At 47.9% G+C, this 21902-nt stretch overlaps 1 protein-coding gene and 1 long non-coding RNA gene across 8 annotated transcripts in view; one reads left to right on the top strand and one right to left on the bottom strand.

Moving 5' to 3' along the window:
- Window positions 1–21902, top strand: part of Txnrd1 (thioredoxin reductase 1) — an 84583-nt gene that overhangs the window by 24407 nt on the left and 38274 nt on the right. Inside the window, 1 exon segment of one of the 2 annotated variants that reach the window (NM_001351983.1) lies at window positions 13023–13131. The gene's annotated coding sequence lies outside the window, so the exon portion shown is untranslated. 2 annotated transcript variants of the gene reach the window in all.
- Window positions 10094–21876, bottom strand: LOC108351425 (uncharacterized). Of its 6 annotated transcripts, none has more exons than XR_015625196.1 (6): window positions 21713–21876; window positions 19840–20201; window positions 18952–19586; window positions 16490–16793; window positions 16215–16361; window positions 10094–11039 (listed from the first exon to the last, which is right to left on the bottom strand). It is a non-coding gene; the product is annotated as an uncharacterized LOC108351425 (long non-coding RNA). The 6 variants fall into 6 exon arrangements; XR_015625200.1 differs by having other exon boundaries at window positions 19977–20201; XR_015625195.1 differs by lacking the exon at window positions 16490–16793.

Below are 21902 nucleotides of genomic sequence, written 5' to 3'. Positions count from 1 at the left end.
TGTGTGTGGGTATATGTTCGCATGCATATGTGTGTATACATGTATATGTGCACATGAATGAGTACCGAGGTCAGAGGTGGAGGCCAGGTGTCTTCCTCAATCACACTGACCTTAGTTTTTGAAGCAGGGTCTCTCCCCGAACCTGATGCTGATCGGTTGGGCTAGACCAGCTGGGTGATGAGCTCCGGGCATCCCAGGCATCTGTCCGTCTCTACCTCCGCAGTGCTGGAGTTCTTCTGAGCCAGGCTTTTCAGAGGGTGCCGGGATCAGAACGTAAGCCTGTGCGCCTGCGCAGCAAGTGGCCTACTGGCTTAGCCATCCCCAGTCCTGCCAGTATCAGGCTTCATTGCACGTAAAACCAATCAGCAGTCATTCCAAATACAAGCGATCCCAAGTACAGTAGCCCCGAATGGAGCAGAAGCCACCCGCGGAGCTTGCTTGACTCGAACCGTTCCTGTTTGTCGCAGCTTGCAGTCAAACTGAGGGAATCAGAGAGGACCACTTCCGGCCGGGCTCTGGCTCTGCTCCGGATGGCGGGTGAACTAGTGATGATCTAGTAGTGGTAGATCCAGGTCCCAGATCTTTGCCCTGTAATAGCATCTCGTATCCCTTGATTCTACCACTACCACCATGTCTTTGCTTTCCCAGTTAGTCCGGGCTAGCCCTTTCGTTCACCCTAGTCTGACTTACATAAGTCTCTAATGGCGAGGGCTTTCTCCTGTAAAGCGGTGTTGGTTGAGTCCATGCTTAGGAAGTACAGGGTTTCCGGCAACCTTATCTAGTACCACATCTGAATAATCCGAGGCAAGCCAGGTCTTTGGACAGATAGACTCTGGTTTTGTCTTGGCAAACACAGGCCTCTAAAAATGTATTTATTATTGTTGTGTGTGGGCATGTGCTTGTAGAAATCAGAGGACGACTGTGTAGTCAGTTCTCTCCTTCCGCTTCGACGTAGACTGTAAGGATCAAAAGTCAGGTCGTCAGGAGTGTCCGGCAAGTGCTTGAAGCTGCCTGCCTGTCCTGTTGCTCTAAATATCAGTTCTTTAGTTCTGAGTATACAAACTATTTTCCTCCTCCTCCTCCTCCCCCTCTTCCTCCTCCTCCTCTTCCTCCTCCTCCTCCCTTCCTCCTCCTCCTCCTCTTCCTCCTCCTCCCCCCCCTCCTCCCCCCTCCTCCTCCCCCCCTCCCCCTCCTCCTCCCCCCCTCCTCCTCCTCTTCCACCTCTTCCTCTTCTTCAAAACAGAGTCTCACTATATAGCCTTAGTTGGCCTTCAGTTCAAGGCAATTCTCCTGCCTCAGCCTCTCAGCAGAACACCCCTATGCCTAGCTCTAAATAAGAAAATTTCAGATTTATACCAATTAATAATGAAAATTAGTGGGGTTGGGGATTTAGCTCAGTGGTAGAGCGCTTGCCTAGCAAGCACAAGGCCCTGGGTTCAGTCCCCAGCTCCGAAAAAAAAAATAATGAAAATTAGTTTTCAAGGTCTTTGGCTATGAAGATGGCTAAATACTTCTCTTGGCAGTATCCTGCAGGGCATGATATTATATAATATATATTTATACATATTTATATATTGTTGTGTTATTAAAAGGATAAGGAGAGAGGGGGATGTGTTCTATGGAAGTCTGGGGAAAGAGGGTGCCTCAGCAGGCCTATGCTGACACATCCCTTCCCCCTGAGGGACCAGCCTCATGACGGTATAGTATAGAACAGAGTTTATTCAGGACCCAGGGAGGGGAGTCAAGAGGGTGGTAGGGCAGAGAAAGAGAGAGAGAGAGAAGTAGAGAAATAGAGTAGGGGTCGGCCAGGAGCATGTGGAGAGAAGGGGGGAGGGGAATGGGGAGAGAAGGGACAAAGGGGTAAGAGAGAGCAAGAGGAAGCAGGAGCCAGAGCAAGAGAGTGAGGAGGGGGTAAGCAGCCCCTTTTATAGTGTGAGGTACACCTGGCTGTTGCCAGAGAACTGTGGGACTAACAAACATAAAATATAAAATAAAAATATAGAGGTTGGGGATTTGGCTCAGTAGCAAGCGCAAGGCCCTGGGTTCGGTCCCCAGCTCCGAAAAAATAAAAAAATTAAAAAAATAATAAAAATATAACGTACATAAATATAGACTTAGCCATTCTTATTAATCTTTTTACTGATCCTGCTGTTTATTTTTGAGACATGGTATCCCTGTGTGGCTCAGACTGGCTTTCAGTTCTCAATCATCTTGCTTTTGCCTCCTGAGTTATCTCTAGGCCCGCAGGTACTTGTCACCACACCCAGCTTTAATGTTAAAAACAAAATGACCTTGAAGGAGACTTTCCCCAAGTTGTTTCCTTCTTAGATTTTATCATTTCATGTGGCAATTGCGATCTGAGTAAGTCAGTGGGGAGGAGCTCCATTTTCCTGTTATGCATAGTCTGGGCTGTATCCTTGTCTCCAAGGTGAGCAATATCATTTGCATTAACTCAGGGTGGGAAGTGCCCATAAGGAAATTGGCTGTCCACAGGGAGGGAGAGCTGTACTTGTTACATAACACACGCCATCACGTTTCGAATGAGCCCTACTCAGAAAAGTGGGTTTAAAGTGCAGCGCTCAGCTCTATCTTTTCAGATGAGATCTACAGCATGCGCATCAGCTGAGATGGTGACAGGTGGAGCTCACTGAGCATGCGCATCAGCCGAGCTGGAGATGACTCATTACAGCGGTGTCTAATCTAATGCCATTGCTCAGTGCTGTGTTTACTAGCACATTCTAGAACTTGTCACTTATAGATCTTTAATCTTGTAGTGTGGAACTATGCTAAAGTTTACTAACTCACCCAGTAACAGTTTCTTGGGGTGGGACAATGTGGACTCCAGAGTCTAAAGATAATATTTTCCCCATCTCACTTAAAAGTTGTGATACTGACTTTTGGAAGGTCCTTTTAGGATCTTCCCTGAACCTAAAAGTCTTGATTGTTTGCTTGTCTTTTGTTTCTAAAAGACCAAGGATGTCACAGGAGTCTGTGGTCCTCTTAAGATTATTTTTAATTATATGGTTATGTGTGTGAGTCTGTATGTAGGCGTGTACACACCAGTGCAGGTACCCACAGAGGCAGGCGCGTTGGATGCCTTTAGAATTTGAGTTACAGGTTGTAAGCTGCCAGATACGTGTGCTGGGAACCAAACTCACATGCACTTAACTGCTAAGTCAATCTCTCCACACCCCAAGTCTGCGGTCCAATGGGATCGGAACACGTCTTATCTGTTTATTGCTTATTGGTTTGTTTGAGATGGAAGGGTCTCTCGTGTAGCCCAGCCTCGCCTCGAAATCTCTATGTAGCTGAAACTGGCTTTGAAGGCTTGGTCGGTCGTCCTGCCTCCACATCTCAAGTTCTGGGATTCCATATATGTACCTCAGGTGGCTTGAACGTTTAATCTTAGAAAGTGGGCACTGGAAAAGAATTGAGTTTCACCCCAGGAGAGCCCTAGTTCCAGCTTTCTGTGTTCCTTCTCCGAGCCCCATTTTCCTGGCTCGTCATTCCAACCTCAGATCCTCTAGAAGGACTGGGAGTATTCTTAATATTTCCATCCTAATCCCTTCCTTAATTTATTTTTTCTTTTGACAGCATCTGGTCAATTGTATATCCCTGGTTAGCTGGCTAGTCTGAAATTGCTTATTAGACCAGGCTAGCTTGAAACTTGTAGAGATCTGCCCCCCCCCCCCGCCCCAAGTACAGGATTAAAGACATATTTAACTACCATGTGCAGCGTCTTTTTTATTATTATTGGTGTGTGTGTGTATGTGCATATGTGTGAATGTATGCTGTGTACATGCATGTCTGTGGTGGTCAGAAGCAGGCAAGCAGGTTAGATCCCCTGAAGCTAGAATTACGGGCATTTGTGAGCTTCCTGACATGGGTGTTGAGAACTGAACTCCAGTCCCCTGGAAGAGCAGCAAGTGTTCCTAACTTCTGAGCCACCTCTCTAGCTCCAAGAACACATTCTCCTAATTAATGATTTCCATCAACCCTACATACTCTGGTCCTTAAAACCATTTTATTGTATGATAAAGGGATATGATTCTAAAGTTTCCTAAAGTTTTACTGCTAGATTATTTGTGGCTTGTATGTAAATGGTACATCCCAGTCTCCTTTACTGCAAATTCAAATGATACTTAGTTGTGTAAATTTGGCAAGCATAACTTTTATTTATTCAATAAAATCTTGTTTTGTCCTATGATACTTTTCATAGTCCTGAGCATACATATTGTATTTGGCCTATTTCGTTTTGCGGTGTGTATATGTGTTGGTGTGTGGTCTATGTGTATGTACATGTTTGTGTGTGTGCACATGTGCATATGAGTGTGTATGTGCATATGCACACGAGCTTTTGTGTGGAGGGCAGAGGCCGATGCCTTTCTCAGACGCTGTCTCACTGAACCTGGAGTGTGCCCTTCACTCTACCTAGATCAGAGGACTCTAGCAAAGCCTGCCTCTCCCTCAAAATCACCTCGGTAAGAGCCTTATGGTACTGTGCCTAGTTCTCTGTGCAGGTGGGGACCTAGCTTAGGTTCTCATGCTTGCAGAGCAGTTACTTCTCTGATCGAGCCATCCCTCGAATCCCTGTGTTTTGAGACATGCTTGCTCTTTATAGCCCGTACTGGCTTGGAACTCACTCTGGAGTTCAACCTGGCCTTGAATGTAAAATCATCTGATTGCTTCACCCTCCCTATTCCTGGGTTAACAGGTATGCATCGCCATATTTGGAAGAACATAGGATTTTCTTTTTTTAGAGATGTGTTGAAGGTTTTCTGGTCAAAAATAAATAAATATTTTGAGTATTTTAAGGATGTGTCCCCCCCCCCCCAAGGAATATTATGTAGTGTTTTGGAAACATTAACTATCCTAAAAACATGGTGATTATTAAACCCATTTGATGGTGGGGTAGACTGAATCACCAAACATGTAAAGTGTCCTTTATGAAACCATCTAGGTAAACCAATACAATATACTAAAATCAGCCTACTTCAAATTCTCTATCAAAGATCACCCTCAATAGGGAAGATCTCTTGAGTTACACAAGATGAGCTGGAGGGAAGGTGACTCCACAAGGAAAGGTCCTTGGCACGAGCCAAACCATGTAAGTTCGATCCCCAGGACCCACCTGATGGAAGGAAAAGAACCACCCCTTCCATGGAGTTACCTTGTGACCCAACACTGGCAGGGTGGCACACGTGAGTGCACACATGGATACGGATCTGTGGTAAGCCGTCTACTGAGCCGGATGACTTTGTAGAGAAGGCTGTCCGCACAGGAAATCAGGGCTAGGAAGACTCTCGCCTGTTGGTGGTGACCTCGTTTGTCATTCTCTGCCTTGCTTTTCAACTTCTTCCAGGTAAAGACGTCAGTTAGGTCTATAGGTGACCCTTGTTTTGTGCTTCAACCTGACCAAACAAGTAAGGGTCTGTTTGCCTTGTAAGCTATGCCTACAATGTGTTTTATGTCTCTCTTCTGCCTGGCTTGTGAGTTTGTTTGTTTTTCGTAAGTTCTTCCTGGCCCATACCTCTGTAACTGTCAAGGTCTTCTCATAGAAGAGTCACACCCACCCTTAGCCTCTGGCTACTTTGTGGCCGTGGTCTACCTTGACGTTTCCTGTTCTCCACATCACTCTGCCTGATAATCCTTAAGCTAGTTCCTGGTATGGAATTTCCTCGCTCCCTGGTGACTTCATAGCTTTTGTAAATCTGTCCTCCGGTAAGTAGTTCTGAAAAATACTTGAGTCAAACATGAACGGAGATGGATTCCGGAGTCCTGTCAGGGACATAGGAAAATCAGCTGAGCTGAAGCTCCGTGGAAGGAGCGTGAGAAACCATTTTATGAGTCTAGACTCTCCGGGGCAAGGATGCCAGTTGGTGGAGGAAAATGGGAAGTTGCTTCTAGAATCATAGTGCTCAGGGCTTTGTGGGTGGGTCAGGATATTCCAAAGACTCAGCCAACGTTAGGGATGCAGTCAAGTGCCCAGTGCTCAGAAAACACCAGCCTTCGAGCCTAGTAACTCAAAGGGAAGTGGAGGCCTGGGCACGTACGGTCTATGTAGTTTCTAAGGGAGTAAGACAACAGAGAAGGGACTCAGCTAGAGAGGAAAGATGACAGGATAGAGGAGTGTTTGGGGGTGAAGTCTGTTTCGAGGGTCAGGAGGAAGCCGACGTGTGGCAGTTCCTACTGACTTCCAATGTGGAGAAAGGAAGGCAACGCCTACCGAGGGTTAGAGTCAACTCGCATAAACAGTGTTCTTCCCCCACATCGTCTCAGCAGGGTGAGCACCGACCGCTGTGGGAACAGAGCAGAGTTTGTAGAGTATGGTTTGCACAACCCCGGAGGTGCCCATGACCTTTCGTGACCCTCTACTGCTTTCGTGCCCTTTCTACTGCTTTGGTCTTGGTTGTGTAAAAGCAGCCGTGGTCAAAACTGCTTGTGGCTTAGCGAGGGGAGATACCACCAGCGTGGGAATTGTGGTGTTCTCCACAGGAGCTGGGGAAGACGATGTCTTCATGAAATAATAAAAGTTACCTTTTCCGGGCTGAAGGCGTGGCTCTTCAGAGGGCCCGGGTTCCATTCTGATCAGCCCCATGATGGCTCACATCATTAACATCATTAACATGGTCCTTCCTGTGTCAGAGACTTATGCATATTCTCTCGCTAAGTCTTCGAAATGCCATCAGTGGCGTGGGTGGTGATATCACCTTCTTATGACTAGGAAATGAAATGTAGGAAGACATTAGCTAGCTCTCTGGCGAGCACACTTAACCCAGTCACTTCCCCAGCTTCCTCTGACTACTTCTTCAGAACCCTTTTGGCCCACCCCACCTGCCTTAGGGGTGATGTTTGTGGTACTGGCGCTTGTGATAGGTGTTCCCTGAAGTCATGGCAGCTTTTGCAACTAGAGGTTGTGCAATAGACCACCATGCCAGGCACATCCTAGCCGTACCTGGGGCTGAGCTGCCTCTCGGATGAAGAAAGCTGTGCGAGTGCCTGGGCTAGCCTTCTAGTGCCTTCGGCCTGAAGCAGGCCTGAAGCAGGCTCTCAGTTAACATCGATGAACATGAACTTAATATTGTTGCAGATTCGCTGCTGTCTTATAGCTATCAATGTGGGAAACAGACCTAAATTTCGAGAGTACTTAGGCGACCGTTCCCCCAAAGTATCTGTCCAGACACTAGCTTGGGGGCTCCAGTCTAGCAAGGGGAGCGGGAGGGCCCAGTATTTGAGTTCCTTTTTATCTCAGGGTGTCTGATCTCACTTAGTTCCCAACAGCTTTATGGGGCTGTTAGATGAGTTCTATCTCACAGTGGGGAAGGAAATGGGGATGGTTGAGGAGCCTGTTTATGGATGCTGTGTCCTGCCCAGACCTGTCTGCCCTCCGGTGTGCAGGGATTGCTTTCCTTAAGCAAATAAAGCTCCTCGCAAGCACAGACACCCCAGCAAGAGACCTGGCTTGGTTCCCTCCATATCTGCTCCGATCGAGTGCCAGTGCTGGGTGCTGGCAGTGCTGGCAGGCGTGAAAAGGTGAGGCGCCTCCCCTCATTCTTAAGACCATCCTGCTTATCAGTGTCAGCCTCCCTTGTAATCTCAGTGTTACCTGCTGTCTGTAAAGGAGCGTGGGGAGACCTCAGAAGACGCCTGTCTTCTCAGGGAAGGGTAAGGAAGGGGCTAGCAGTCCACAGTGAGGGGCAGAAACATGTTACACAATATCACAGCTTATCCACTGAAGCAAGTCAAAGTGGAGGGGCAGAGCAGTAGTTGAGGAGGAAGGGTGGTCTTATCCTGCAGGAAGTGAGGGCTCCTGGAAGTCGTGTTTATTTTTGAATTTTCAATTACTTATTTTATATGTAAGCATAGACACACGCATGGTACAGGGCGTGTGTGGTCAGAGGACAGCTTTTCAGAGAACTCGTCACCTTCGTCAGGTTGAGGTGGTGTCTCTCTCATTCTCTTTGCTCTTGTGAAGCCTGCTCCAGACTGGCTAGCTTGTGAGCTTTCGCAGGTCCTCCTGTCTCGGCCGTGTTCCTGTGCACAGGCCTGTGGCACCACATCTAGCTTTTCTGTGGGCTTTAGGGGTTAAATTCAGGTCAGGTCTTTAATATACATATTAATGAATTTTTAAAAATGATATATTTACTTATGTATAAGAGTACACTGTTGCTGTCTTCAGACACACCAGACACACCAGAAAAGGACATTGGATTCCATTACAGATGGTTGTGAGCCACCATGTGGTTGCTGGGATTTGAACTCAGGGCCTCTGGAAGAGCAATCGTTGCTCTTAACCGCTGAGCCATCTCTCCAGCCTCTATTAATGAAACTTATGCTAGTCATTGAACATTGAGATTTTATTTGTAAACTATTAAAATAGGAATGGGCTTGAGCGATGGCTCAGTGGGTCGGGGAACTTGTGTAGTGTGAGCCCTGTGTTTGGTCCTCACACCCACATAAGAAGTTGGGCATGGCCGTGGCTACCTGTCACCATAGTGCTGGGAGGAGTAGACAGGGGACTGCTGAGCCTTACTGGCAGGCAGTCTAGCTCTGGGTTCAGTGAGAAGAGATAAGGTAGACTATGTCCTCCTCTTGTCTCTGCATGTACAGGAACACACTCCAGTCAGAGAACAGTTCTGTGGAGTCAGTTTTCTCCTTTCACCTTTACACAGCTTCTTAGGATAGAACTTGGGTCATTGGGCCCACACAGCAAGCGCCTTTACCCATTAAGCCATCTTGCCAGGCCCCCTTATAAAATTATTAATATTAATATTATTTGCATACATATGGGGGTTTGCCTGTACGTGTGTCTGTGTACCACATACATGCTCATGGAAGTCAGAAGGCGTTGGGTTCCCTGCGACTGGAGTAACAGATGGTTGTGAGCTAACGTGTGGTGCGGGGAATCAAACCCATGACCTCTGGAAGAGCGACCAGTGCTCCTAACCACTGATCCATTTCTCCAGCACCCTGGTGCCCCTTTTAAAATTAAAAGTTTATATGTGTGTGTGTGTGTGTGCATGTGTGTGCATGTGTGTGCATGTGTGTGCGTGTGTGCGCGTGTGTGTGTCTGTGTCTGTGTGTGTGTGCACATGCATTTACATGTGCTTATGCACACATGCCTGCTTGTCTGGATGTGAACCATGTGTAGATCATGCAGGTACCCATGGGGGAAGAAGGTATCAGGTCTCTCAGAGCTGGGGACATGGTAAGGCAGTTATGAGCCACCCAGCACGGGTCCTGTGCAAGAGCAGTGGGTCCTTGGCCACTGAGCCAGCTCTCTAGCCCTTGCTTTTGTTTTTGAGACAGGTCCTCACTGTATAACCCAGGCCCACATAGAGCTTTCAATCCTCCTGCCTCAGCTTGCCAAGGGCTGAGATTGCAGGTGTGAGCACAGATACTCGGCAAGACGCTCAGTTTGTGTCATTTTCTTTTTCACACGATAGAGTGACAGGTAAGAAGTAGTTTTATTTTACATGGATTTTTGTTGTTGTTGGATTGAGGATTGTTTTTTTGGAACAGATCAGTAGGATGGCTTTGTAAATCCACGTATGAACATTTCTGAAGTTCTGGAGCCTTTGAACTGGTCCGTACTTAGTAACCATGCAAGGTCATAATAGGTTTCTCAGTGTCATTGCTCGACACCTTGCGAGGTGAAAAGCTGAGCAATAATTTGGGGATTATTGATAAGATCCAGTGTGTTCTGTTCCATTTCATTACCTCTCGTTACTTATGTTCCTCCTGCAGTACTAGGAATAGACACCTTAAACAGCCGAGGCCATGAGCCCTGCTGTAAACTCTGTAAGCACTGGCCGAGTTAGTCATAGTTCTGCAAACCAGTCACCTCCCTGTCACCGAGAAGGAAAGGCTCCAGGAGTTAAATAAGTCACTCAGGGTTACATAACTAGCAAGACAGCCGGGACTTACCACTGAGGAATATGCTTGGAGAGTCCAGTATGCTCACAGGTGCTGGTCACAGTGTTGGAGGCAGTCACTCCAACACGCACGCACGCACGCACGCGGTGACTCAACTGCCTCAGTATTGTTCACAGACATAACTGCTACACTTGCTGGGGTCTCAGGATGTGCTTTGCTCTTTACTTTCATTTATTTTTTGTTTTTGTTTTTGTTTTTTTTTTTTTGAGACAGTGTTTCACATTGTAGCCCAGGCTGGCCTGGAGCTCTTTTTGTAGCCCAGGACTAGACTCAAACAGTCATCCTCCTGCCTCTGCTTTTCCAGTGTGTGTTCTGCTCTTGTATAAATGGATGAAGAGGAGTGGATATCAGTGATATCATAACACTCACATAAGAATTTATACATATCTTCCTCTTCTTGGGCACATTTCTGTACCCAAACGTACCCGGAGTCGGGCTGAAAACAACCTTCCTATTTCTCAAAAGGATGCTCTTAAGTAGAACAAAGAAAACACATCGCTGTACCATACACATCGGGGTCCAGTTCATGCCAGAAGGAAATAGTATGTCCCATCTAGGTTGTTCTCCTTATTTTATCTTCCTGTGGGGCTGGGGGCAAACCCAGGCACTTGTATATGGGAGGCAAGTTTGTTACTACTGAGGTCCATCCAGCCCTCGTCCACTCTGGTCGGGTTGTTCAAATTCAGGTAATATTCAAATCAAGGTAATACTGTCTATACTGTAGTAATTAATTAATGCCCCCTTCTCCAACTGTTTAGTTGTGAATTGAGCAGATTTAGATGAAGATCTCCATAGTGTCAACTTTATTGAGTCAGTTGGTCTCACACTACTAAACCAGCATGAAGGAGCCTTCTCTTCTCTGTAAGTGAGTCGAGTCCTGCTTTGTCGTGACCATTAGTCACAGTCACAAGTCGAGGGCTCTGGAGGTTCTAGTTCCCTCACCTGTAACATGGAGATGGGATGAGAGTTCCTATAAAACGCCTCCCTCGGTTCCTGAGACATCGTCAGAGCATGGCTGACTCCCGCGCCATTAGTCGTCCATAAACATGATTCACAGCAGCCTAACAGCATGGGAAGATTTCTACAGCATAAAACCCCACGTCCTGTGAAAAAGGGGAAAACAATTTAAAATAGATGTTTGTGAAATATCACATCTTTGTTTGAGCAAGCTAAACGCAAAGGAGGGCTCCGCGGTTAAATTAAAAAGCACTTGTTGTTGCTGAGGACCCAGATTCTGTCGTAAGCACTCAGGATTCCAGCTCCAGGGGATCAGACGCCCTCTTCTGACTTCCATGGCGACCGAGCACACAGGTGGTGCATGTACATATATTCAGGCAAAAACATGCACGCATATACATGAAATTTAAAAATTGTTGAAAGCACAGAAAAGAGCTGAAGAATACAGGCATTTGTGCTCCGTTCCTTCAGTGCTCGAGGAGGCACTGAGGAGATATAGACGAATAGGATCTGCTTGCTCTTTAAAAGGTTGTTAAACGATACTTAATGTATTTATTTTGCTAGCTATTTTTAGTTTTTTTGTTTTGTTTTTTTCTGAGGGTTCTTCTATGTAGCCCTGGCTACCCTGAAACTCACTCTATAGACCAGGCTGGTCTCAAATGCACAGAGATCCGCCTACCTCTGTCTCTGGAGTCCCGGGATTAAAGGCGTGCACCGCTACCGCCTAGCCTTATTGTAATGTTTTACAACTATGTGCCAGCCGGTGTGTCTGTATGGGGTAAGTGCGTAAGATTGCAGGGGCCTTGTGGAGGCCTGAGGCACTGGATCTCCCTGGAACTGGCGTTATACAGGCGGTCGTGAACCACCTAAAGTGCATGCTGGGAAACAGATTCAGGCCCCCGCAGGAGCACCCAGCCATCTCTTCATCCCGCGGGGGAAACTTTAGTGGAAGACGGAATCAAGTCTGAGGTGAAAGGAAACAGGAAAGAGGAAGGGTGTGGCTGAGATGACAGCCATGGAGTTTGGCCTTGGTGCCGTTCCCCCAGAGATGAATATGGAGAGGCTTCTAAGCGACACAGTAACTTTATGGTAGCCATGCTGGGGGTGTCCAAGGTAGATGGTAGCCGGGCATGCGCATGTCTGGATGAGGTCTGCAGGCTTGGGAGGGCTTACTCTATGGATACGGCTCAGGCTTTGGGAATGAGTTAGAACTCTGGGAAAGTCTGTGCGGTAGACCAGAACCCAGATCTTCATTGGATGGAGATACTGAGACCCATCTGTCCTTGTAGGGTAACACGAGTGATCTGGTTATGGCTCAGTTTGGCTACATATAGCCTCCAAGCCCAGACAAAAGCGGCTTAAAGTAGTAGAAGCACATTTTTCTTTCCTGAAATCAATCTAGGTATCAAGAGCCAGGCACTGGAAATCCGATATCCTGTATCCCTCAGCTCTCGTCTTCCCCCTTGCTCTCTAAGATGGTGCCCAGCCTAGCCATTGCTGGGAAGAGGGGTGAAGGGGAACACACAACTTCCGTGTAAGACTATCTCCTGGCAGTCACATAGCAATCTGCCTGGACTTACTGGCCAACAGGTAATCACTTAGCCACACACACACCACACACACACACGTACACACACACACTCATACACCACACACAGAGACCACACACCACACCACACACACACACACACACACACACCCCAAAGGGAGGCTGAGAAATGAAGTCTTCACTTTAGGATACTATATGCATGGTGTCCAGTTAGAGATCCCGGTCACATCTTGCATTTACCTGTGGAATGGCTCAGACTGGCTCATCTGAAAAGACAGCGCAGCAGTTTCCACACGGGTGGAGACAGGTTTGTCTCTACTTTAAATCACAAGAATAAGGCAGGTGCCTGTGCTAAAGCCATTTGAGCTCCAGTTGGAGACTGACTAACTTAGGAGACACAGCGAGCCTCCTATCTCAAAAACAGAAATCAACCAACCAACCAATCAAACTCAAAACAAATAAACTGAACACAAATGTAGACACTTTACAGAATGGCCTGCATGTGAGTGGACTTTGCTTTTTGGAGAATCCAGTGACTGCACAGTGAACTGAAAGCCTAGAACATGCTTTTTTTCTGCCAAAGGCGAAATCCGCTAACGATTAACTTTGAGCCCTGTCGAGACCAGCAGCAGGGAGCCGAGTCTCTTCCTCTCCAGCCACTGACTCAGAGTTCCTGAGAGTTTTAAAGAGTGAGTAAACGTTTTCAGTCCGTAGATAAGTGATTTAAAAAGTACCAAGGTGGGAATATACACGGCTCTCGTCTGCTGTTAGTGGGAAAGTTTCGTGTTGTGGGATGGTGCGCGTGCCCGGCATGGGCTCTACCACTAAGCTACAGCCTGGAAAACTGATGTCAGTGCTTCCTGTGAGACTTAGGTCAGTCTCAGTTAAAAACAGGGCCTACCTGGCAGGGCCAGTCTTCATGCTGCACGTGGCCCATATGGGACACCCCGTTCCCCACTTTTTAAAGTAACTTGGTTGCCTGCTTCTTGAGCATGAGCTTTGTAGATGACCACATCGTGTGGCTGTGTTACAAGGTTGGACTAGCAGATCATTAGCTATCAGGAAGATCCTGGGCTCCTTCTGTCTCCCTCTCCTCCCCTCCCCTCCCCTGTCCCTCTTCTCTTCTTCTGGTGACTGTGGCAGTTTGGGCTTTTTAGGGGGAGAAGAAATAGGACAGGGATGTTCCTCACAGTATCAGGTTCCTTGTGATGTGTACTAAGGAGCAATATGATCTCCTTTGATCTAGAGGACCTAAAAGCCAGCTACCATTAGTAATTAGTACATGGCTGGCTGGGGGTGAGCGTGACTGATCTCCAGTTTTATAGGAGTTTATCTGAGAGTTTACTGGAACGGAGGCCACGGCCCCCTGAGGCTCTTCAGGCGAGGGGTTTTCCACATTAAGAACTTTTCTCTTCCGGCTGGACGTTCCGGCTGGTGTGTTCCACCTAGAATGGCAGTCCAGAGCAGGAGTATTGCAAGCTCAGGGGGACGGGGACCGTATGGGGAAACCCTCTCTTCAAAACCGAACAAAGACGAAAAACCATTTCCCTTCCTTTGAAACTGAAGTAGGGCAGTGACTAGCTCACAGGAGTGCTTCTGCGTGCTCCAGCAGTGTGGACACCCGAGGCTCGTATGTACACGGAACACAGATGTCACGTAGCGCTTCCAGCCCTTCTAGTAAGTTGACTGAGAAAAGCAATGCCTTTTCTTCTCCCCAGGAACGACAAGCTCTGAGGAATGAGCGTGTGCCCTGGAGGAAGCAGCACGCTTGGGGCTGGGGGTGCAGATCAGTGGACAGGGTTCTTGCCTCGCCTGCGGGAAACACTGGGTTTGCCATCCAGCCCCTCATCCCTGAAATCTCAGTACATAGTGAGTTCAAGGCCAGCCTGGGCTATGTGAGAGTGTCTCAAAAAAAAATTAAATAAAACGGCATGCTTCATATAGACTGGGGATGTGTCCTTTGGATTAGATCATGGACAGGGTCTGGTGTAATATAATACGTTGTTGATAGTTCCTGTGAATGACTCATGGAAGGAGTTTATGAAAGCTTTCCAGCTTCAGGCCATGTCAGAAGAACGCTGTGCATGCAAATATTGATTACCCATCACATTCTTGGGCTTTCCAATACCTCATCTCACAACCACCACATGAGGTATACATGTTATTTATCAGCACGTTACAGATGAGTAAACTGAGGCACAGAGGTGTACCAGGATGTGCCCAAGGGCACACAGCTCGCTAGCAGAAAGGCCAGACCGTGGTTTCAGAGCAGGTTTCCCCCTCTACTACAAGGAGCCGCAGCAGTGGGCACGGCCTGGAGACTTGTGCAAGAGGGAACAGGCCCCATTGAAAGCAGGATATCGGGTTCCAGAGCACATTAGGAGCTGGGATAGTGTAGCATGCCGGCCAGTTAAGCCTCAGGAGAACAGTCTGCATCGTGTTGTCTGAGGATGCAGGGAGGTCTGAGTATAGAGCTGCTGGAAGAAGAGACAGAGAGGCAGACAGCTGGTACCCAAGAGCTCCTGCCAGCTAGGGAAGCCGCCGTTACACACTCAGGGACTTTGTGCCTAAGCTGGTAGCTTGAAGTATTTATACCTCGGACTCTGGCATGTGCTACAAGTCAGGGCTCCTTCACCCTTGCTGCACGGTTCTCTCCATTAACACCTAAAAGCACCCCCCCCCCCCACAAAACCCAGAAAAGTCAGATTCAGTCAAACCTGCAGTGTGTCTCCTCATGGAGTGTGCACCCCAGGCATCAGGGAAACAAAGATTAGCCCCTCAAGCAGATAGTGCGGGGTAGAGAGAGGACTCACTGTGTCACCCACCCTGGAGTTAGTCATCTGTGAATGGAGATGGCACTAATCTCCAGGGGCTGTGGCGAGGACTGTGGAGAGGCTAACAGGCCCTCAGGCAGCGGGAGAAGTGAGAAAAGATGTCCTGAATGCAACCCCATAGGAGAAAGGAGGGGGACAGACTGTGTCTGAGGGGAGATGTCTTCGTGGGGTCATGGTTACCAGGGTTGGATTTCAGAGTTCCCAGGATGGATGCTGTGTGGACAAAATCTTCTTTGGCCCTTGTCAGAAAGCTACTGCTGTTTTTGTATCTTTAGCATGTTGCTTTTTATAATTTTCATTCCTCCCTGTATAGTAATTAACTGTGAAACGATGGGTTTATAGATAGGAACCCCTCGAGCTCTTTGTTTGTTGTTTTAAAGAAAAACTTTAAAAATGTTTGTGTATGGTTAAGTGCTTGCATGCATGTCTGTGCCCTCGGTGTGTGCCCAGGGCCCTCGGAGGACCAGAAGAGGGCATCAGATTCACCGGAACTGGAGTTGTGGGTGCTGGGCATCGAAGCCGGGTCTTCTGGAAGAGCAGCCAGCGCTCTTAACTGCTGAGTCATGTTGTTTGTGAGAGAAGATCTTCACTGTGTAGCCATACCTGACCTAGAACTTACTGTAGCTCAGGCTGACCTAAAACTCAGAGACCTTGAACTGTGCCCCCCAAGGGCTAGGATTAAAGGTATGCACCACTATGCCCAGGGGAACCCTGGATTTTTACCCGAACTCTTAGCATTACCTGCTTTGATAAAACCCTTAACTTTCTACAGCCCTCGTTTTTTTTTTTTTTTTTAGAATCCTATGGGGATTCATCGAGCGTGTGCAGAAATGGGCCAAACACTTCCTTGGCTTTGATCTACAGATGGGATCCAGTGTGTCTCTGTTTTGCCTCCCTTTACACAGAGATGTACTGTTTCCTTCCTAAGACTTCAATACCTTTTTGCCTGTTGCTTGCTCCGCCTGGGACATTTTGCTGGTGAGGTAGCTCAGTATTATAGCGCTGGGGTAGCCTCGGCCCTGTTCTCGTAGCTGAGGGCCAACAAACTCAGCTCCTCTCACCGTTCTCAGCTCCGTTCTCTTTGTCTGTAAAATGGGAAAACCAAGACTATTGCCCCTTATCAGACAGTTGGAAGCACTAACTAAGTTAATCGCATACAACCTGGGTTTCCACATACCAAGCCCTGCCGGTTCCCATTCGCCGTCCCCCCCACCTGTTATTTCTCAGGCTTTGGGTTAAGGCCGCTCGGCTTAGGAGCCCTCTCCTGTGATGGCACACCAGCATCTGGTTCCCTTCTGTGCTCTCAGTGGAGCTTGTGGACCAGCACATTTGGGCATTCCCCACGCTCCAGGCACTTCCCAAGAAGATTACAGACGGAATTCCATTCAGACGACCAGGGTGTTTTCCCTGTTGTCCCAGCTTCCCCTTGAGATGGACCGTGCTCTGAAAAGTGAAATTCACCTCTCTGGAACTGTAGGAGACCCCCTGACATTTGTCCTGTGGAAAACATTTTTCCCCTATATGGAAAAGATACAATGGATATAAATTAACTAGCGATATCCCCAATCTACAGATTTAAGCTCTGGACAAATATTTACTGAACTCCAGTCACTATGTGTGCACACTGCATTGGGTGCTGGGCATACAGTGGTTAAAATAGGAATTGCAGTCCCTGATTCCCTCGAGGCTGTTTACATTTAAATCAATTAGATTTAAATAAAATAAATGGATCCATCTTTTTTTTTTTTTTTTTTTTGGTTCTTTTTTTCGGAGCTGGGGACCGAACCCAGGGCCTTGCGCTTCCTAGGTAAGCGCTCTACCACTGAGCTAAATCCCCAGCCCCGATGGATCCATCTTTTAAGAGCTCAGGAGTTACTTGTACACCGAGGTGGGGGAGCACAGATAGACATCACTGTCACCTTGAAAGCTGACTGACCCTGCCATTCCAGAGGAGGCGGGCACTGATCAAACAATCATAAATAAAACATAATCGCAACAGTGTGATCGCCACGTTGAATGACTGCCTGGCACTGTGACACATTTCATAGGACTGGCCTCTTTGATGGCATCCTGGGGGAAGACAGGTTGGAACTGGATTTGTGGAGTACTTGGGAGTCGGTAATTAAAGGGATGGAGGGCGGGCTAATGACTGGGATGAAGGGGAGGTTTGGGTTAGATGAGGAAGTGGAAGGGCCACAGGGGACCCTGTGGAGAGGAGATAAAGGAGTTGGGGGAACTGAGGAACTTGCCTCAAGTTAGAATATCACCTGGGTTTTACTTCCAAGCCCCACTGAGTAATAAATGTCTGTTTCAAGAGGGTGGCTCTGCAGTCACCTTGTCCTTTTCTCTGAGGGACTGGCCACATTACCGTGTCTGGATTATTCCCTCAGTTCTGCCAGTATGACAGCTTGCTCTAATCATCCCCTTCTTAGAGGAACAAAGATACCAGCAGGAGACCCCGACACTGTTGCTCTCATCCTCTGTCTGCACTCCCTGCTTTTCGCTGTTCAGAATGAAGGAGTTGGCCCTGCCTGTCAGCTCCAGTTCCCTTCCTGTTCCGTGCCCTTGTCATAGAAGTCCCCTCCTTAAACAGGAGCACTTTCCATTGGCTTCCGAGAGACTTTATCGTCTTTGTCTTCTTCCTGCATCCTCTAGCTCCTTCCCCCTGGGCCAGTTCCTTTTTCTCTCTGTAATTTGGCATTCAGGGCTGTCTCTGGGCCACCCTCATCCCCCTAAATCTACTTGCTCCCTGGGTGACTTTTATCTAGTACCAGAGTGTGAGAATTAACCTTCCGTGTCAACTTGACCCAGCTGTGGTCACCCACTCCTTTAGTTAAACACTAGATGCTGCTGCGAAGGGATTTTAGAAGTGTAATTAACATTAAACTCAGTAGACTCAGAGTGAAGATTACCTCCCAGAAGGCGCACATGCGTGTACGATTCATCCAGCTACCTCACGGCCCCCAGAGAAAAGCCAGAGGCCCACTAGAGAGGAAGAGCCCTCCCTGCTTCCTCAGGCAGCAGGGAGGGAGCAGTGGCACTCAAATCTCTGGCCTGTGGCTGGGGATTTGTTGACCTTCTAAGTCACTGAGCCAGTGGGTTCTTTTATGTAGAGACAGGGTCTCTTATAGTCTTGGCTGGCCTCAAACTCCCAGGCTAAGGATAACCTTGAACTCCTGATCTTTGGCCTCACTTCTCAAGCGAGAGCCCTAACTGTTAACTGGTTCCCTTCTAACTCCACAGCCCCTTTACACTCACACCCTACTGCTGGGTTCTTTCTCCCTCTCTCTCTTTTTTCCCTAGAAAATCCCAATAGATGGAGTACCTTTTATCCTATTGCTTATTTAATTTTGAGACTCTTGGCTTGAACTCACTTTGTGAACCAGGAAAGCCTCGAACTCAAAGAGATCTGCTTCCAGATCCCGAGCGCTGGGACTGAAGGCACGTGCCACCACCTTGCCCAGCTAGTGCATATGGTATATGGTATTGTTTATATTGACTCCCCTAATTTCTCTCTGATTTTTACTTTCGGTTCTGACCTCCAGATCCATATATCCAGTTGTCTATTGGAAATCTCCATTTAGAGAGAAAATTAGAAAGTCAGACTATGGATTTGTACCAGGCTATTACGTTCCTTCCCCAACCATCCCCGTCCCAAAGAGGGCCCCCACTTACCCAGCTGCCAAGGCCGACATCTGGATCGTAGGTTCTCATCTCTCACTTTCTCCCATTCCTAACCCGTGTTTACCCTCAGAGGCAGGTGCTGCCTCACTAGTTCAAGCCTTTACAGCTTCTGCCTTTTCCCCTCCTGGCTTTTTGCTTCCTTTCTACCATGTCGTCCTGGCTCTCTGGCTGCCCCACTGGGTGAGTGCAGTGAGCTCTCCCCTTGGCACTTCTTTGTTTCTTGTGTCCCATGCATGGTGCACGCCATCTTTTCCCTTTAGCAGGCACATCCTCAGACAGTTTCCTGCTTTTTTGCTTCCTTTATTGTTCTTCGGAGTGTAGAGAGCTCTTCCAACACCCGCCTCACCCAATTGCCTTGTGAAAGGATGCGGCGACAGCTTTCTTGGAACGAGAGGTGCACAGTGTGTTTGCATGACGACAGAAATGATCAGGCACGGAACAAGAAATTGACGGTGACCAAGGGAGATGTTGAATGGAGATGGCAAGAGCCAATGGCCACAAACCTTGGTTTTCTTCTACTGGGAGCCATTTTCCTGGGAAAATGCTGGGAAGGCCTGTCTGGTGGATTCTGGTTTCTTAAAGTTGAAACCAGGTCATGAGCAGAGGGAGGGCAAGATGTGGCAGTGCTGTTAGAGATTCAAAAGAAAAAGAAGGAAAAAATGGAAGAGTCATTGTGGCGGCTGGGGAAATATGACAGGGAGAAAGGATTGCTGGCAGGGACAGATTTGAGGTTTGTGGTCCTGACCTACTCTCTGTGTTTCTCCAGCAATGGTTTGCTGCCCAAGTAGGGTACAGACGATGTGGACGGGTGAGCAGCACTAACAGGAGTGGCTCTTAGCCAGGGGGTAAGAGTGAGGGTTGGGGGGAAGCAGCACACACCTTTATTAATCCCAGAACTTGGGAGGCAGAGGCAGGCAGATCTCTGAGTTTGAGGCCAGCCTGGTTCAGAGAGCAAGTTCCAGGACAGCCAGGGTTACACAGAGAAACTCTGTTTTGACCAAACAAAACAAACAAACCTCCCCAAAGAAGGGTGGGTCTTGCCTTGTCTGGACCATTGAGAAAGCTGGACTTGATCTCAGGGCCCTAGAGAGAAGGAGGTTCCATAGTGATTACTGTAGCTGGCACCCTCTGCAGATGGGTGTTTACATTGGTGTTGAGGCAGCAGGACTCCGGTCTTAGCCGAGACGATAGTTGAGAAACAGAAGGATTTTTCGACGTTGTCTGAGCTACGATACCACATTCTAGGGGGACAAGAAATCAAACAAGGGTTTGCTTTTCGAAAGTTTTGATAGATTTAGATGATGTGCAGTTATTAGTAGGTACTTGGGGCCACAAAGAGGGAAGGGACAGTCATGGCTGGGAGCCCCACCCAGAGAAGGTGACTTTTCAAATGAGCATTGACGGACTACTACGTTGGTTTTCAGGGAAGGAAGATAACATGCTCAGTCAAATCGATCTAAGGTGTTTGATTAGAGCGTGAGCAGACCTTGAGCTATGGGGAAAGGGGAGGAGGAGCCTCTTCCCGTAACCAGTAACTAACTGGACCAGAATACGGCTCTCTGGATCTCCTCACAAGGGGGAAGCTGTTTCAGCCGCCAGCGCGTGCTACAGTCTACTTATCTTAGGAGCAGTGGGGGGTTGAAGCGGCTTACGTGGTCGTTTCTAATATGCTCAACCATGATCCCTCTGACCAGTCCCAGTAAGATATTTTCAGGGTCAAGCTATTGGAATCCTATAATCCTGGCATTAGTATGTTATTATAACCGTGATATATCCCATCATATTCTAGAAATAAGTTGCACTGTCTATATTTTTAATAATGAGGTACCCAGGACCTTCTTTTTACGGACTGTCCCTACACCTGAGATAAGGCAAACAGTGCTTAATGCAGACCTTGGCTGGGGAGCCAGGGGCAATCAAATTCTCTGTCTCTTGGCCTGAACACTTATTTTGGAGCCAGTCCCGACACTTGAGAGTCAGGGGCTGCCCTGGTTCAAGCACTGCTTGTACACACACAAGAAGTGAGCTGTGGGCAGTGTGGGAGAGGCGTCCGGTCAGCCTGTGCAGTTGTCTGTACATTTATGCAAGCCTTTTACTCTCACCTCAGAAAAGCCTAGAAGGAATGTGGGGAGGGCCACCCAGTTCTCAGCAGGTGTGGCTTCAGGCTGTTAGGAGCCAGCAACCTTCTCACCTATTTTGTTTTTCACCCAGCCATTAACCAAAGTAGTGGGTCAGACCGACCATTCATCCATTCATTCATTCATCCATCCATTCACTCGGGTGCCAAGCAGTCTTAGTAACCTAGGGGCAGGGAGGCATGAGAGGACAAGGCTGCCTCTGGTAGGTGCTGGTGGTGCTGTGCCAAGTGCTAAATATACAGCTTTCTTTAAGGTAAACAAGACAACCCCATGCCCGACTGGGACGAAGAGGAAGTATTGTAAGGAGAATTACTCATTTCTTTTCAGGGTTACTCAGGATGAAGTAGGCATAGTTTTAAAAAGCCAGGGAACTTCCTTAAGAGAATCACCAGACTTGACTAATCCTCAGGGTAGTGGGGTCACTATGCAGTCAATTAGATTAACTTTTGCATTTTCTTAAAAAAAAAAAAAACTACTGGGCAGGGTCACAGCCAGTACCAGGGACATCAGAACGTCTGTACAGATGCCGGGCGTCAATACGTTTAAAGTTCCTCTTGTGACTAACGCAAGCTTTGTAGATAGCAGCGCCTTAGGGCTGAGGCCAGTTTACTCACTCCACACACTCTTACTGGGTTCTGGTTCCCAACATTCTTTGAATAGCAGCGGCGGCCTTTGGGTCGGGGGGCGGTTCCGGGCAGCGAGGATGTTGCACGGTCCAATTAGGAGCTCTCACTTTGCGGGGACGACAGGCACAGGTTGCCGGGGCTGCGCGAGGACTGGATTTTTGCTTTGTCATTCTGACAC

This window comes from Rattus norvegicus, chromosome 7 (genome assembly GCF_021556685.1).
Source record: "Rattus norvegicus strain SHRSP/BbbUtx chromosome 7, alternate assembly SHRSP_T2T, whole genome shotgun sequence".
NCBI classification, from domain to species: domain Eukaryota; kingdom Metazoa; phylum Chordata; class Mammalia; order Rodentia; family Muridae; genus Rattus; species Rattus norvegicus.
Note: the sequence above shows the minus strand (reverse complement) of the source record. Positions and strands in the feature narration are given on the sequence as shown.